Raw genomic sequence first — 15,568 nt, 5'->3', positions numbered from 1 at the left:
AATCAGAGGTGGGGAATCAAAGTTGGGGAATCAGAGGCGGGGACTTAGATATGGGGAAACAGAGGCGGGGAATCAGAGGTGGGGAAACAGAGGCGGGGAATCAGATATGGGGAATCAGAGGTGGGGAATCAGAGGCAGGGAATTAGATTTGCGGAATCAGAGATGGGGAATCAGAAGCATGGAATCAGAGGCCGGGAATCAGAGGCCGGAATCAGATGCCGGGAATAAGAGGCCGGGAATCAGAGCTGGGGAATCAGAGTCCGGGAATCAGAGATGGGGAATCAGAGGCGGGGAATGAGATATGGGGAATCAGAGGCGGGGAATCAGAGGCGGGGAAACAGAGGCGAGGAATCAGATATGGGGAATCAGAGGTGGCGAATCAAAGGCGTTGAATCAGAGATGGGGAATCAGAGGCAGGGAATCAAACACGGGGAATCAGAGGCGGGGAATCAGAGCTGGGGAATCAGAGGCGGGGAATCAGAGTTGGGGAATCAGAGGCGGGGAATCAGAGCTGTGGAATCAGAGGTGGGGATCAGAGTCGGGGAATCAGAGGCAGGGAATCAGATGTGCGGAATCAGAGATGGGGAATCAGAGGTGGGGAATCAGAGGCTGTGAATCAGAGATGGGGAATCAGAGGCGGGGAATCAGAGGCAGGAAATCAGACACGGGGATTCAGAGGCTGGGAATCAGACGGGGGGAATCAAAGGCGGGGAATCAGAGCTGGGGAATCAGAGGCAGGGAATCAGAGTTGGGGATTCAGAGGCGGGGAATCAGATATGGGGAAACAGAGGCGGGGAATCAGAGGCGGGCAAACAGAGGCGGGGAATTAGATATGGGGAATCAGAGGTGGGGAATCAGAGGTGGTGAATCAGAGATGGGGAATCACAGACGGGGAATCAGAGGCAGGGAATAGAACGCGGGGAATCAGAGGCAGGGAATCAGAGTTGGGGCATCAGAGGTTGGGAATTAGATATGGGGAAACAGAGGCGGGAAATCCGATATGGGGAATCAGAATTGGGGAATCAGAGATGGGGAATCAGAGATGGGGAATCAGAGGCAGGGAATCAGACGCGGGGAATCAGAGGCGAGGAATCAGATATGGGGAATCAGAGGCGGGCAAATAGAGGCGGGGATCAGATATGGGGAAACAGAGGCGGGGAATCAGAGGCGGGGAAACAGAGGCGGGGAATCAGATATGGGGATCAGAGGTGGGGAATCAGAGGTTGGGAATCAGAGGCTGGGAATCAGAGGCTGGGAATCAGATGCATGGAATCAGATGCGGGGAATCAGAGGCGGGGAATCAGAGCTGGGGAATCAGAGGTGGGGAATCAAAGTTGGGGAATCAGAGGCGGGGACTTAGATATGGGGAAACAGAGGCGGGGAATCAGAGGTGGGGAAACAGAGGCGGGGAATCAGATATGGGGAATCAGAGGTGGGGAATCAGAGGCAGGGAATTAGATTTGCGGAATCAGAGATGGGGAATCAGAAGCATGGAATCAGAGGCCGGGAATCAGAGGCCGGAATCAGATGCCGGGAATAAGAGGCCGGGAATCAGAGCTGGGGAATCAGAGTCCGGGAATCAGAGATGGGGAATCAGAGGCGGGGAATGAGATATGGGGAATCAGAGGCGGGGAATCAGAGGCGGGGAAACAGAGGCGAGGAATCAGATATGGGGAATCAGAGGTGGCGAATCAAAGGCGTTGAATCAGAGATGGAGAATCAGAGGCGGGGAATCAGAGGCAGGGAATCAAACACGGGGAATCAGAGGCGGGGAATCAGAGCTGGGGAATCAGAGGCGGGGAATCAGAGTTGGGGAATCAGAGGCGGGGAATCAGAGCTGTGGAATCAGAGGTGGGGATCAGAGTCGGGGAATCAGAGGCAGGGAATCAGATGTGCGGAATCAGAGATGGGGAATCAGAGGTGGGGAATCAGAGGCTGTGCATCAGAGATGGGGAATCAGAGGCGGGGAATCAGAGGCAGGAAATCAGACACGGGTATTCAGAGGCTGGGAATCAGACGGGGGGAATCAAAGGCGGGGAATCAGAGCTGGGGAATCAGAGGCAGGGAATCAGAGTTGGGGATTCAGAGGCGGGGAATCAGATATGGGGAAACAGAGGCGGGGAATCAGAGGCGGGCAAACAGAGGCGGGGAATTAGATATGGGGAATCAGAGGTGGGGAATCAGAGGTGGTGAATCAGAGATGGGGAATCACAGACGGGGAATCAGAGGCAGGGAATAGAACGCGGGGAATCAGAGGCAGGGAATCAGAGTTGGGGCATCAGAGGTTGGGAATTAGATATGGGGAAACAGAGGCGGGAAATCCGATATGGGGAATCAGAGGTGGGGAATCAGAGGCAGGGAATCAGATGTGCGGAATCAGAGATGGGGAATCAGAGGCAGGGAATCAGAATCAGAAGCGGGGAATCAGAGGCCGGGAATCAGAGGCCGGGAATCAGATGCTGGGAATAAGAGGCCGGGAATCAGAAGTGGGGAATCAGAGTCCGGGAATCAGAGATGGGGATTCAGAGGCGGGGAATGAGATATGGAGAATCAGAGGCGGGGAATCAGAGGCGGGGAATCAGAGGCAGGGAATCAAACACGGGAAATCAGAGGCGGGGAATCAGAGCTGGGGAATCAGAGGCGGGGAATCAGAGTTGGGGAATCAGAGGCAGGGAATCAGATATGGGGAAACAGGGGCAGGGAATCAGAGGCGGGGAAACAGAGGCGGGGAATCAGATATGGGGAATCAGAGGTGTGGAATCAGAGGTTGGGAATCAGAGGCAGGGAATCAGAGGCGGGGAAACAGAGGCGGGGAATCAGATATGGGGAATCAGAGGTGGCGAATCAAAGGCGGTGAAACAGAGATGGGGAATCAGGGCAGGGAATCAGAGGCAGGGAATCAAACACGGGGAATCAGAGCTGGGGAATCAGAGGCGGGGAATTAGAGTTGGGGAATCAGAGATATTGGGAAACAGAGGCGGGGAATCAGAGGCGGGGAAACAGAGGGGGGTAATCAGAGGCAGGGAATCAGATGTGCGGAATCAGAGATGGGGAATCAGAGGCAGGGAATCAGAATCAGAAGCAGGGAATCAGAGGCCGGGAATCAGAGGCCGGAATCAAATGCCGGGAATAAGAGGCCGGGAATCAGAGGTGGGGAATCAGATATGGGGAATCAGAGGTGGGGAATCAGAGGTTGTGAATCAGAGATGGGGAATCAGAGGCGGGGAATCAGAGGCCGGTAATCAGACGCGGGGAATCAGAGGCGGGGAATCAGAGGCGGGGAAACAGAGGCGGGGACTTAGATATTGGGAAACAGAGGCGGGGAATCAGAGGCGGGGAAACAGAGGCGGGGAATCAGATATGGGGAATCAGAGATGGGGAATCAGAGGCAGGGAATCAGATGTGCGGAATCAGAGATGGGGAATCAAAGGCAGGGAATCAGAATCAGAAGCAGGGAATCAGATGCCGGGAATCAGAGGCCGGAATCAGATGCCGGGAATAAGAGGCCGGAAATCAGAGGTGGGGAATCAGAGTCCGGGAATCAGAGATGGGGATTCAGAGCCGGGGAATGAGATATGGGGAATAAGAGGCGGGGAATCAGAGGCGGGGAAACAGAGGCGGGGAATCAGATATGGCGAATCAGAGGTGGCGAATCAAAGGCGGTGAATCAGAGATGGGGAATCAGAGGCCGGGAATCAGAGGCAGGGAATCAAACACGGGGAATCAGAGGAGGGGAATCAGAATTGGGGAATCAGAGATGGGGAATCAGAGATGGGGAATCAGAGGCAGGGAATCAGACGCGGGGAATCAGAGGTGGTAAATCAGAGATGTGGAATCAGAGGCGGGGAATCAGAGGCAGGGAATCAGACGCGGGGAATAAGAGGCGGGGAATCATAGCTGGCGAATCAGAGGCGGGGAATCAGAGGTGGGGAATCAGAGGCGGGGAATCAGATATGGGAATCAGAGGTGGGGAATCAGAGGCGGTGAAACAGAGGCGGGGAATCAGATATGGGGTATCAGAGGTGGGGAATCAGAGGTTGTGAATCAGAGATGGGGAATCAGAGGCGGGGAATCAGAGGCCGGTAATCAGACGCGGGGAATCAGAGGCGGGGAATCAGAGCTGGGAAATTAGAGGCAGGGAATCAGAGTTGGGGATTCAGAGGCGGGGAATCAGATATGAGGAACGGAGGCGGGGAATCAGAGGCGGGCAAATAGAGGCGGGGATCAGATATGGGGAAACAGAGGCGGGGAATCAGAGGCGGGGAAACAGAGGCGGGGAATCAGATATGGGGATCAGAGGTGGGGAATCAGAGGTTGGGAATCAGAGGCTGGGAATCAGAGGCTGGGAATCAGATGCATGGAATCAGATGCGGGGAATCAGAGGCGGGGAATCAGAGCTGGGGAATCAGAGGTGGGGAATCAAAGTTGGGGAATCAGAGGCGGGGACTTAGATATGGGGAAACAGAGGCGGGGAATCAGAGGTGGGGAAACAGAGGCGGGGAATCAGATATGGGGAATCAGAGGTGGGGAATCAGAGGCAGGGAATTAGATTTGCGGAATCAGAGATGGGGAATCAGAAGCATGGAATCAGAGGCCGGGAATCAGAGGCCGGAATCAGATGCCGGGAATAAGAGGCCGGGAATCAGAGCTGGGGAATCAGAGTCCGGGAATCAGAGATGGGGAATCAGAGGCGGGGAGTGAGATATGGGGAATCAGAGGCGGGGAATCAGAGGCGGGGAAACAGAGGCGAGGAATCAGATATGGGGAATCAGAGGTGGCGAATCAAAGGCGTTGAATCAGAGATGGGGAATCAGAGGCGGGGAATCAGAGGCAGGGAATCAAACACGGGGAATCAGAGGCGGGGAATCAGAGCTGGGGAATCAGAGGCGGGGAATCAGAGTTGGGGAATCAGAGGCGGGGAATCAGAGCTGTGGAATCAGAGGTGGGGATCAGAGTCGGGGAATCAGAGGCAGGGAATCAGATGTGCGGAATCAGAGATGGGGAATCAGAGGTGGGGAATCAGAGGCTGTGAATCAGAGATGGGGAATCAGAGGCGGGGAATCAGAGGCAGGAAATCAGACACGGGGATTCAGAGACTGGGAATCAGACGGGGGGAATCAAAGGAGGGGAATCAGAGCTGGGGAATCAGAGGCAGGGAATCAGAGTTGGGGATTCAGAGGCGGGGAATCAGATATGGGGAAACAGAGGCGGGGAATCAGAGGCGGGCAAACAGAGGCGGGGAATTAGATATGGGGAATCAGAGGTGGGGAATCAGAGGTGGTGAATCAGAGATGGGGAATCACAGACGGGGAATCAGAGGCAGGGAATAGAACGATGGGAATCAGAGGCAGGGAATCAGAGTTGGGGCATCAGAGGTTGGGAATTAGATATGGGGAAACAGAGGCGGGAAATCCGATATGGGGAATCAGAGGTGGGGAATCAGAGGCAGGGAATCAGATGTGCGGAATCAGAGATGGGGAATCAGAGGCAGGGAATCAGAATCAGAAGCGGGGAATCAGAGGCCGGGAATCAGAGGCCGGGAATCAGATGCTGGGAATAAGAGGCCGGGAATCAGAGGTGGGGAATCAGAGTCCGGGAATCAGAGATGGGGATTCAGAGGCGGGGAATGAGATATGGAGAATCAGAGGCGGGGAATCAGAGGCGGGGAAACAGAGGTGGGGAATCAGATATGTGGAATCAGAGGTGGCGAATCAAAGGCGGTGAATCAGAGATGGGGAATCAGAGGCGGGGAATCAGAGGCAGGGAATCAAACACGGGAAATCAGAGGCGGGGAATCAGAGCTGGGGAATCAGAGGCGGGGAATCAGAGTTGGGGAATCAGAGGCAGGGAATCAGATATGGGGAAACAGGGGCAGGGAATCAGAGGCGGGGAAACAGAGGCGGGGAATCAGATATGGGGAATCAGAGGTGTGGAATCAGAGGTTGGGAATCAGAGGCAGGGAATCAGAGGCGGGGAAACAGAGGCGGGGAATCAGATATGGGGAATCAGAGGTGGCGAATCAAAGGCGGTGAAACAGAGATGGGGAATCAGGGCAGGGAATCAGAGGCAGGGAATCAAACACGGGGAATCAGAGCTGGGGAATCAGAGGCGGGGAATTAGAGTTGGGGAATCAGAGATATTGGGAAACAGAGGCGGGGAATCAGAGGCGGGGAAACAGAGGGGGGTAATCAGAGGCAGGGAATCAGATGTGCGGAATCAGAGATGGGGAATCAGAGGCAGGGAATCAGAATCAGAAGCAGGGAATCAGAGGCCGGGAATCAGAGGCCGGAATCAGATGCCGGGAATAAGAGGCCGGGAATCAGAGGTGGGGAATCAGATATGGGGAATCAGAGGTGGGGAATCAGAGGTTGTGAATCAGAGATGGGGAATCAGAGGCGGGGAATCAGAGGCCGGTAATCAGACGCGGGGAATCAGAGGCGGGGAATCAGAGGCGGGGAAACAGAGGCGGGGACTTAGATATTGGGAAACAGAGGCGGGGAATCAGAGGCGGGGAAACAGAGGCGGGGAATCAGATATGGGGAATCAGAGATGGGGAATCAGAGGCAGGGAATCAGATGTGCGGAATCAGAGATGGGGAATCAAAGGCAGGGAATCAGAATCAGAAGCAGGGAATCAGATGCCGGGAATCAGAGGCCGGAATCAGATGCCGGGAATAAGAGGCCGGAAATCAGAGGTGGGGAATCAGAGTCCGGGAATCAGAGATGGGGATTCAGAGCCGGGGAATGAGATATGGGGAATAAGGGGCGGGGAATCAGAGGCGGGGAAACAGAGGCGGGGAATCAGATATGGCGAATCAGAGGTGGCGAATCAAAGGCGGTGAATCAGAGATGGGGAATAAGAGGCCGGGAATCAGAGGCAGGGAATCAAACACGGGGAATCAGAGGAGGGGAATCAGAATTGGGGAATCAGAGATGGGGAATCAGAGATGGGGAATCAGAGGCAGGGAATCAGACGCGGGGAATCAGAGGTGGTGAATCAGAGATGTGGAATCAGAGGCGGGGAATCAGAGGCAGGGAATCAGACGCGGGGAATAAGAGGCGGGGAATCATAGCTGGCGAATCAGAGGCGGGGAATCAGAGGTGGGGAATCAGAGGCGGGGAATCAGATATTGGGAATCAGAGGTGGGGAATCAGAGGCGGTGAAACAGAGGCGGGGAATCAGATATGGGGTATCAGAGGTGGGGAATCAGAGGTTGTGAATCAGAGATGGGGAATCAGAGGCGGGGAATCAGAGGCCGGTAATCAGACGCGGGGAATCAGAGGCGGGGAATCAGAGCTGGGAAATTAGAGGCAGGGAATCAGAGTTGGGGATTCAGAGGCGGGGAATCAGATATGGGGAACGGAGGCGGGGAATCAGAGGCGGGCAAATAGAGGCGGGGATCAGATATGGGGAAACAGAGGCGGGGAATCAGAGGCGGGGAAACAGAGGCGGGGAATCAGATATGGGGATCAGATGTGCGGAATCAGAGATGGGGAATCAGAGGCAGGGAATCAGAATCAGAAGCGGGGAATCAGAGGCCGGGAATCAGAGGCCGGGAATCAGATGCTGGGAATAAGAGGCCGGGAATCAGAGGTGGGGAATCAGAGTCCGGGAATCAGAGATGGGGATTCAGAGGCGGGGAATGAGATATGGAGAATCAGAGGCGGGGAATCAGAGGCGGGGAAACAGAGGTGGGGAATCAGATATGTGGAATCAGAGGTGGCGAATCAAAGGCGGTGAATCAGAGATGGGGAATCAGAGGCGGGGAATCAGAGGCAGGGAATCAAACACGGGAAATCAGAGGCGGGGAATCAGAGCTGGGGAATCAGAGGCGGGGAATCAGAGTTGGGGAAACAGAGGCGGGAAATCCGATATGGGGAATCAGAGGTGGGGAATCAGAGGCAGGGAATCAGATGTGCGGAATCAGAGATGGGGAATCAGAGGCAGGGAATCAGAATCAGAAGCGGGGAATCAGAGGCCGGGAATCAGAGGCCGGGAATCAGATGCTGGGAATAAGAGGCCGGGAATCAGAAGTGGGGAATCAGAGTCCGGGAATCAGAGATGGGGATTCAGAGGCGGGGAATGAGATATGGAGAATCAGAGGCGGGGAATCAGAGGCGGGGAATCAGAGGCAGGGAATCAAACACGGGAAATCAGAGGCGGGGAATCAGAGCTGGGGAATCAGAGGCGGGGAATCAGAGTTGGGGAATCAGAGGCAGGGAATCAGATATGGGGAAACAGGGGCAGGGAATCAGAGGCGGGGAAACAGAGGCGGGGAATCAGATATGGGGAATCAGAGGTGTGGAATCAGAGGTTGGGAATCAGAGGCAGGGAATCAGAGGCGGGGAAACAGAGGCGGGGAATCAGATATGGGGAATCAGAGGTGGCGAATCAAAGGCGGTGAAACAGAGATGGGGAATCAGGGCAGGGAATCAGAGGCAGGGAATCAAACACGGGGAATCAGAGCTGGGGAATCAGAGGCGGGGAATTAGAGTTGGGGAATCAGAGATATTGGGAAACAGAGGCGGGGAATCAGAGGCGGGGAAACAGAGGGGGGTAATCAGAGGCAGGGAATCAGATGTGCGGAATCAGAGATGGGGAATCAGAGGCAGGGAATCAGAATCAGAAGCAGGGAATCAGAGGCCGGGAATCAGAGGCCGGAATCAAATGCCGGGAATAAGAGGCCGGGAATCAGAGGTGGGGAATCAGATATGGGGAATCAGAGGTGGGGAATCAGAGGTTGTGAATCAGAGATGGGGAATCAGAGGAGGGGAATCAGAGGCCGGTAATCAGACGCGGGGAATCAGAGGCGGGGAATCAGAGGCGGGGAAACAGAGGCGGGGACTTAGATATTGGGAAACAGAGGCGGGGAATCAGAGGCGGGGAAACAGAGGCGGGGAATCAGATATGGGGAATCAGAGATGGGGAATCAGAGGCAGGGAATCAGATGTGCGGAATCAGAGATGGGGAATCAAAGGCAGGGAATCAGAATCAGAAGCAGGGAATCAGATGCCGGGAATCAGAGGCCGGAATCAGATGCCGGGAATAAGAGGCCGGAAATCAGAGGTGGGGAATCAGAGTCCGGGAATCAGAGATGGGGATTCAGAGCCGGGGAATGAGATATGGGGAATAAGAGGCGGGGAATCAGAGGCGGGGAAACAGAGGCGGGGAATCAGATATGGCGAATCAGAGGTGGCGAATCAAAGGCGGTGAATCAGAGATGGGGAATCAGAGGCCGGGAATCAGAGGCAGGGAATCAAACACGGGGAATCAGAGGAGGGGAATCAGAATTGGGGAATCAGAGATGGGGAATCAGAGATGGGGAATCAGAGGCAGGGAATCAGACGCGGGGAATCAGAGGTGGTAAATCAGAGATGTGGAATCAGAGGCGGGGAATCAGAGGCAGGGAATCAGACGCGGGGAATAAGAGGCGGGGAATCATAGCTGGCGAATCAGAGGCGGGGAATCAGAGGTGGGGAATCAGAGGCGGGGAATCAGATATGGGAATCAGAGGTGGGGAATCAGAGGCGGTGAAACAGAGGCGGGGAATCAGATATGGGGTATCAGAGGTGGGGAATCAGAGGTTGTGAATCAGAGATGGGGAATCAGAGGCGGGGAATCAGAGGCCGGTAATCAGACGCGGGGAATCAGAGGCGGGGAATCAGAGCTGGGAAATTAGAGGCAGGGAATCAGAGTTGGGGATTCAGAGGCGGGGAATCAGATATGAGGAACGGAGGCGGGGAATCAGAGGCGGGCAAATAGAGGCGGGGATCAGATATGGGGAAACAGAGGCGGGGAATCAGAGGCGGGGAAACAGAGGCGGGGAATCAGATATGGGGATCAGAGGTGGGGAATCAGAGGTTGGGAATCAGAGGCTGGGAATCAGAGGCTGGGAATCAGATGCATGGAATCAGATGCGGGGAATCAGAGGCGGGGAATCAGAGCTGGGGAATCAGAGGTGGGGAATCAAAGTTGGGGAATCAGAGGCGGGGACTTAGATATGGGGAAACAGAGGCGGGGAATCAGAGGTGGGGAAACAGAGGCGGGGAATCAGATATGGGGAATCAGAGGTGGGGAATCAGAGGCAGGGAATTAGATTTGCGGAATCAGAGATGGGGAATCAGAAGCATGGAATCAGAGGCCGGGAATCAGAGGCCGGAATCAGATGCCGGGAATAAGAGGCCGGGAATCAGAGCTGGGGAATCAGAGTCCGGGAATCAGAGATGGGGAATCAGAGGCGGGGAGTGAGATATGGGGAATCAGAGGCGGGGAATCAGAGGCGGGGAAACAGAGGCGAGGAATCAGATATGGGGAATCAGAGGTGGCGAATCAAAGGCGTTGAATCAGAGATGGGGAATCAGAGGCGGGGAATCAGAGGCAGGGAATCAAACACGGGGAATCAGAGGCGGGGAATCAGAGCTGGGGAATCAGAGGCGGGGAATCAGAGTTGGGGAATCAGAGGCGGGGAATCAGAGCTGTGGAATCAGAGGTGGGGATCAGAGTCGGGGAATCAGAGGCAGGGAATCAGATGTGCGGAATCAGAGATGGGGAATCAGAGGTGGGGAATCAGAGGCTGTGAATCAGAGATGGGGAATCAGAGGCGGGGAATCAGAGGCAGGAAATCAGACACGGGGATTCAGAGACTGGGAATCAGACGGGGGGAATCAAAGGAGGGGAATCAGAGCTGGGGAATCAGAGGCAGGGAATCAGAGTTGGGGATTCAGAGGCGGGGAATCAGATATGGGGAAACAGAGGCGGGGAATCAGAGGCGGGCAAACAGAGGCGGGGAATTAGATATGGGGAATCAGAGGTGGGGAATCAGAGGTGGTGAATCAGAGATGGGGAATCACAGACGGGGAATCAGAGGCAGGGAATAGAACGATGGGAATCAGAGGCAGGGAATCAGAGTTGGGGCATCAGAGGTTGGGAATTAGATATGGGGAAACAGAGGCGGGAAATCCGATATGGGGAATCAGAGGTGGGGAATCAGAGGCAGGGAATCAGATGTGCGGAATCAGAGATGGGGAATCAGAGGCAGGGAATCAGAATCAGAAGCGGGGAATCAGAGGCCGGGAATCAGAGGCCGGGAATCAGATGCTGGGAATAAGAGGCCGGGAATCAGAGGTGGGGAATCAGAGTCCGGGAATCAGAGATGGGGATTCAGAGGCGGGGAATGAGATATGGAGAATCAGAGGCGGGGAATCAGAGGCGGGGAAACAGAGGTGGGGAATCAGATATGTGGAATCAGAGGTGGCGAATCAAAGGCGGTGAATCAGAGATGGGGAATCAGAGGCGGGGAATCAGAGGCAGGGAATCAAACACGGGAAATCAGAGGCGGGGAATCAGAGCTGGGGAATCAGAGGCGGGGAATCAGAGTTGGGGAATCAGAGGCAGGGAATCAGATATGGGGAAACAGGGGCAGGGAATCAGAGGCGGGGAAACAGAGGCGGGGAATCAGATATGGGGAATCAGAGGTGTGGAATCAGAGGTTGGGAATCAGAGGCAGGGAATCAGAGGCGGGGAAACAGAGGCGGGGAATCAGATATGGGGAATCAGAGGTGGCGAATCAAAGGCGGTGAAACAGAGATGGGGAATCAGGGCAGGGAATCAGAGGCAGGGAATCAAACACGGGGAATCAGAGCTGGGGAATCAGAGGCGGGGAATTAGAGTTGGGGAATCAGAGATATTGGGAAACAGAGGCGGGGAATCAGAGGCGGGGAAACAGAGGGGGGTAATCAGAGGCAGGGAATCAGATGTGCGGAATCAGAGATGGGGAATCAGAGGCAGGGAATCAGAATCAGAAGCAGGGAATCAGAGGCCGGGAATCAGAGGCCGGAATCAGATGCCGGGAATAAGAGGCCGGGAATCAGAGGTGGGGAATCAGATATGGGGAATCAGAGGTGGGGAATCAGAGGTTGTGAATCAGAGATGGGGAATCAGAGGCGGGGAATCAGAGGCCGGTAATCAGACGCGGGGAATCAGAGGCGGGGAATCAGAGGCGGGGAAACAGAGGCGGGGACTTAGATATTGGGAAACAGAGGCGGGGAATCAGAGGCGGGGAAACAGAGGCGGGGAATCAGATATGGGGAATCAGAGATGGGGAATCAGAGGCAGGGAATCAGATGTGCGGAATCAGAGATGGGGAATCAAAGGCAGGGAATCAGAATCAGAAGCAGGGAATCAGATGCCGGGAATCAGAGGCCGGAATCAGATGCCGGGAATAAGAGGCCGGAAATCAGAGGTGGGGAATCAGAGTCCGGGAATCAGAGATGGGGATTCAGAGCCGGGGAATGAGATATGGGGAATAAGGGGCGGGGAATCAGAGGCGGGGAAACAGAGGCGGGGAATCAGATATGGCGAATCAGAGGTGGCGAATCAAAGGCGGTGAATCAGAGATGGGGAATAAGAGGCCGGGAATCAGAGGCAGGGAATCAAACACGGGGAATCAGAGGAGGGGAATCAGAATTGGGGAATCAGAGATGGGGAATCAGAGATGGGGAATCAGAGGCAGGGAATCAGACGCGGGGAATCAGAGGTGGTGAATCAGAGATGTGGAATCAGAGGCGGGGAATCAGAGGCAGGGAATCAGACGCGGGGAATAAGAGGCGGGGAATCATAGCTGGCGAATCAGAGGCGGGGAATCAGAGGTGGGGAATCAGAGGCGGGGAATCAGATATTGGGAATCAGAGGTGGGGAATCAGAGGCGGTGAAACAGAGGCGGGGAATCAGATATGGGGTATCAGAGGTGGGGAATCAGAGGTTGTGAATCAGAGATGGGGAATCAGAGGCGGGGAATCAGAGGCCGGTAATCAGACGCGGGGAATCAGAGGCGGGGAATCAGAGCTGGGAAATTAGAGGCAGGGAATCAGAGTTGGGGATTCAGAGGCGGGGAATCAGATATGGGGAACGGAGGCGGGGAATCAGAGGCGGGCAAATAGAGGCGGGGATCAGATATGGGGAAACAGAGGCGGGGAATCAGAGGCGGGGAAACAGAGGCGGGGAATCAGATATGGGGATCAGATGTGCGGAATCAGAGATGGGGAATCAGAGGCAGGGAATCAGAATCAGAAGCGGGGAATCAGAGGCCGGGAATCAGAGGCCGGGAATCAGATGCTGGGAATAAGAGGCCGGGAATCAGAGGTGGGGAATCAGAGTCCGGGAATCAGAGATGGGGATTCAGAGGCGGGGAATGAGATATGGAGAATCAGAGGCGGGGAATCAGAGGCGGGGAAACAGAGGTGGGGAATCAGATATGTGGAATCAGAGGTGGCGAATCAAAGGCGGTGAATCAGAGATGGGGAATCAGAGGCGGGGAATCAGAGGCAGGGAATCAAACACGGGAAATCAGAGGCGGGGAATCAGAGCTGGGGAATCAGAGGCGGGGAATCAGAGTTGGGGAATCAGAGGCAGGGAATCAGATATGGGGAAACAGGGGCAGGGAATCAGAGGCGGGGAAACAGAGGCGGGGAATCAGATATGGGGAATCAGAGGTGTGGAATCAGAGGTTGGGAATCAGAGGCAGGGAATCAGAGGCGGGGAAACAGAGGCGGGGAATCAGATATGGGGAATCAGAGGTGGCGAATCAAAGGCGGTGAAACAGAGATGGGGAATCAGGGCAGGGAATCAGAGGCAGGGAATCAAACACGGGGAATCAGAGCTGGGGAATCAGAGGCGGGGAATTAGAGTTGGGGAATCAGAGATATTGGGAAACAGAGGCGGGGAATCAGAGGCGGGGAAAGTGAGGGGGGTAATCAGAGGCAGGGAATCAGATGTGCGGAATCAGAGATGGGGAATCAGAGGCAGGGAATCAGAATCAGAAGCAGGGAATCAGAGGCCGGGAATCAGAGGCCGGAATCAGATGCCGGGAATAAGAGGCCGGGAATCAGAGGTGGGGAATCAGATATGGGGAATCAGAGGTGGGGAATCAGAGGTTGTGAATCAGAGATGGGGAATCAGAGGCGGGGAATCAGAGGCCGGTAATCAGACGCGGGGAATCAGAGGCGGGGAATCAGAGGCGGGGAAACAGAGGCGGGGACTTAGATATTGGGAAACAGAGGCGGGGAATCAGAGGCGGGGAAACAGAGGCGGGGAATCAGATATGGGGAATCAGAGATGGGGAATCAGAGGCAGGGAATCAGATGTGCGGAATCAGAGATGGGGAATCAAAGGCAGGGAATCAGAATCAGAAGCAGGGAATCAGATGCCGGGAATCAGAGGCCGGAATCAGATGCCGGGAATAAGAGGCCGGAAATCAGAGGTGGGGAATCAGAGTCCGGGAATCAGAGATGGGGATTCAGAGCCGGGGAATGAGATATGGGGAATAAGAGGCGGGGAATCAGAGGCGGGGAAACAGAGGCGGGGAATCAGATATGGCGAATCAGAGGTGGCGAATCAAAGGCGGTGAATCAGAGATGGGGAATCAGAGGCCGGGAATCAGAGGCAGGGAATCAAACACGGGGAATCAGAGGAGGGGAATCAGAATTGGGGAATCAGAGATGGGGAATCAGAGATGGGGAATCAGAGGCAGGGAATCAGACGCGGGGAATCAGAGGTGGTGAATCAGAGATGTGGAATCAGAGGCGGGGAATCAGAGGCAGGGAATCAGACGCGGGGAATAAGAGGCGGGGAATCATAGCTGGCGAATCAGAGGCGGGGAATCAGAGGTGGGGAATCAGAGGCGGGGAATCAGATATTGGGAATCAGAGGTGGGGAATCAGAGGCGGTGAAACAGAGGCGGGGAATCAGATATGGGGTATCAGAGGTGGGGAATCAGAGGTTGTGAATCAGAGATGGGGAATCAGAGGCGGGGAATCAGAGGCCGGTAATCAGACGCGGGGAATCAGAGGCGGGGAATCAGAGCTGGGAAATTAGAGGCAGGGAATCAGAGTTGGGGATTCAGAGGCGGGGAATCAGATATGGGGAACGGAGGCGGGGAATCAGAGGCGGGCAAATAGAGGCGGGGATCAGATATGGGGAAACAGAGGCGGGGAATCAGAGGCGGGGAAACAGAGGCGGGGAATCAGATATGGGGATCAGAGGTGGGGAATCAGAGGTTGGGAATCAGAGGCTGGGAATCAGAGGCTGGGAATCAGATGCATGGAATCAGATGCGGGGAATCAGAGGCGGGGAATCAGAGCTGGGGAATCAGAGGTGGGGAATCAAAGTTGGGGAATCAGAGGCGGGGACTTAGATATGGGGAAACAGAGGCGGGGAATCAGAGGTGGGGAAACAGAGGCGGGGAATCAGATATGGGGAATCAGAGGTGGGGAATCAGAGGCAGGGAATCAGACGCGGGGAATCAGAGGCGGGGAATCAGAGCTGGGCAATTAGAGGCAGGGAATCAGAGTTGGGGATTCAGAGGCGGGGAATCAGATATGAGGAACAGAGGCGGGGAATCAGAGGCGGGCAAATAGAGGCGGGGATCAGATATGGGGAAACAGAGGCGGGGAATCAGAGGCGGGGAAACAGAGGCGGGGAATCAGATATGGGGATCAGAGGTGGAGAATCAGAGGTTGGGAATCAGAGGCTGGGAATCAGTGGCTGGGAATCAGATGCATGGAATCAGATG

Source organism: Narcine bancroftii, chromosome 7 (genome assembly GCF_036971445.1).
Source record: "Narcine bancroftii isolate sNarBan1 chromosome 7, sNarBan1.hap1, whole genome shotgun sequence".
Lineage (NCBI taxonomy): Eukaryota > Metazoa > Chordata > Chondrichthyes > Torpediniformes > Narcinidae > Narcine > Narcine bancroftii.
Note: the sequence above shows the minus strand (reverse complement) of the source record.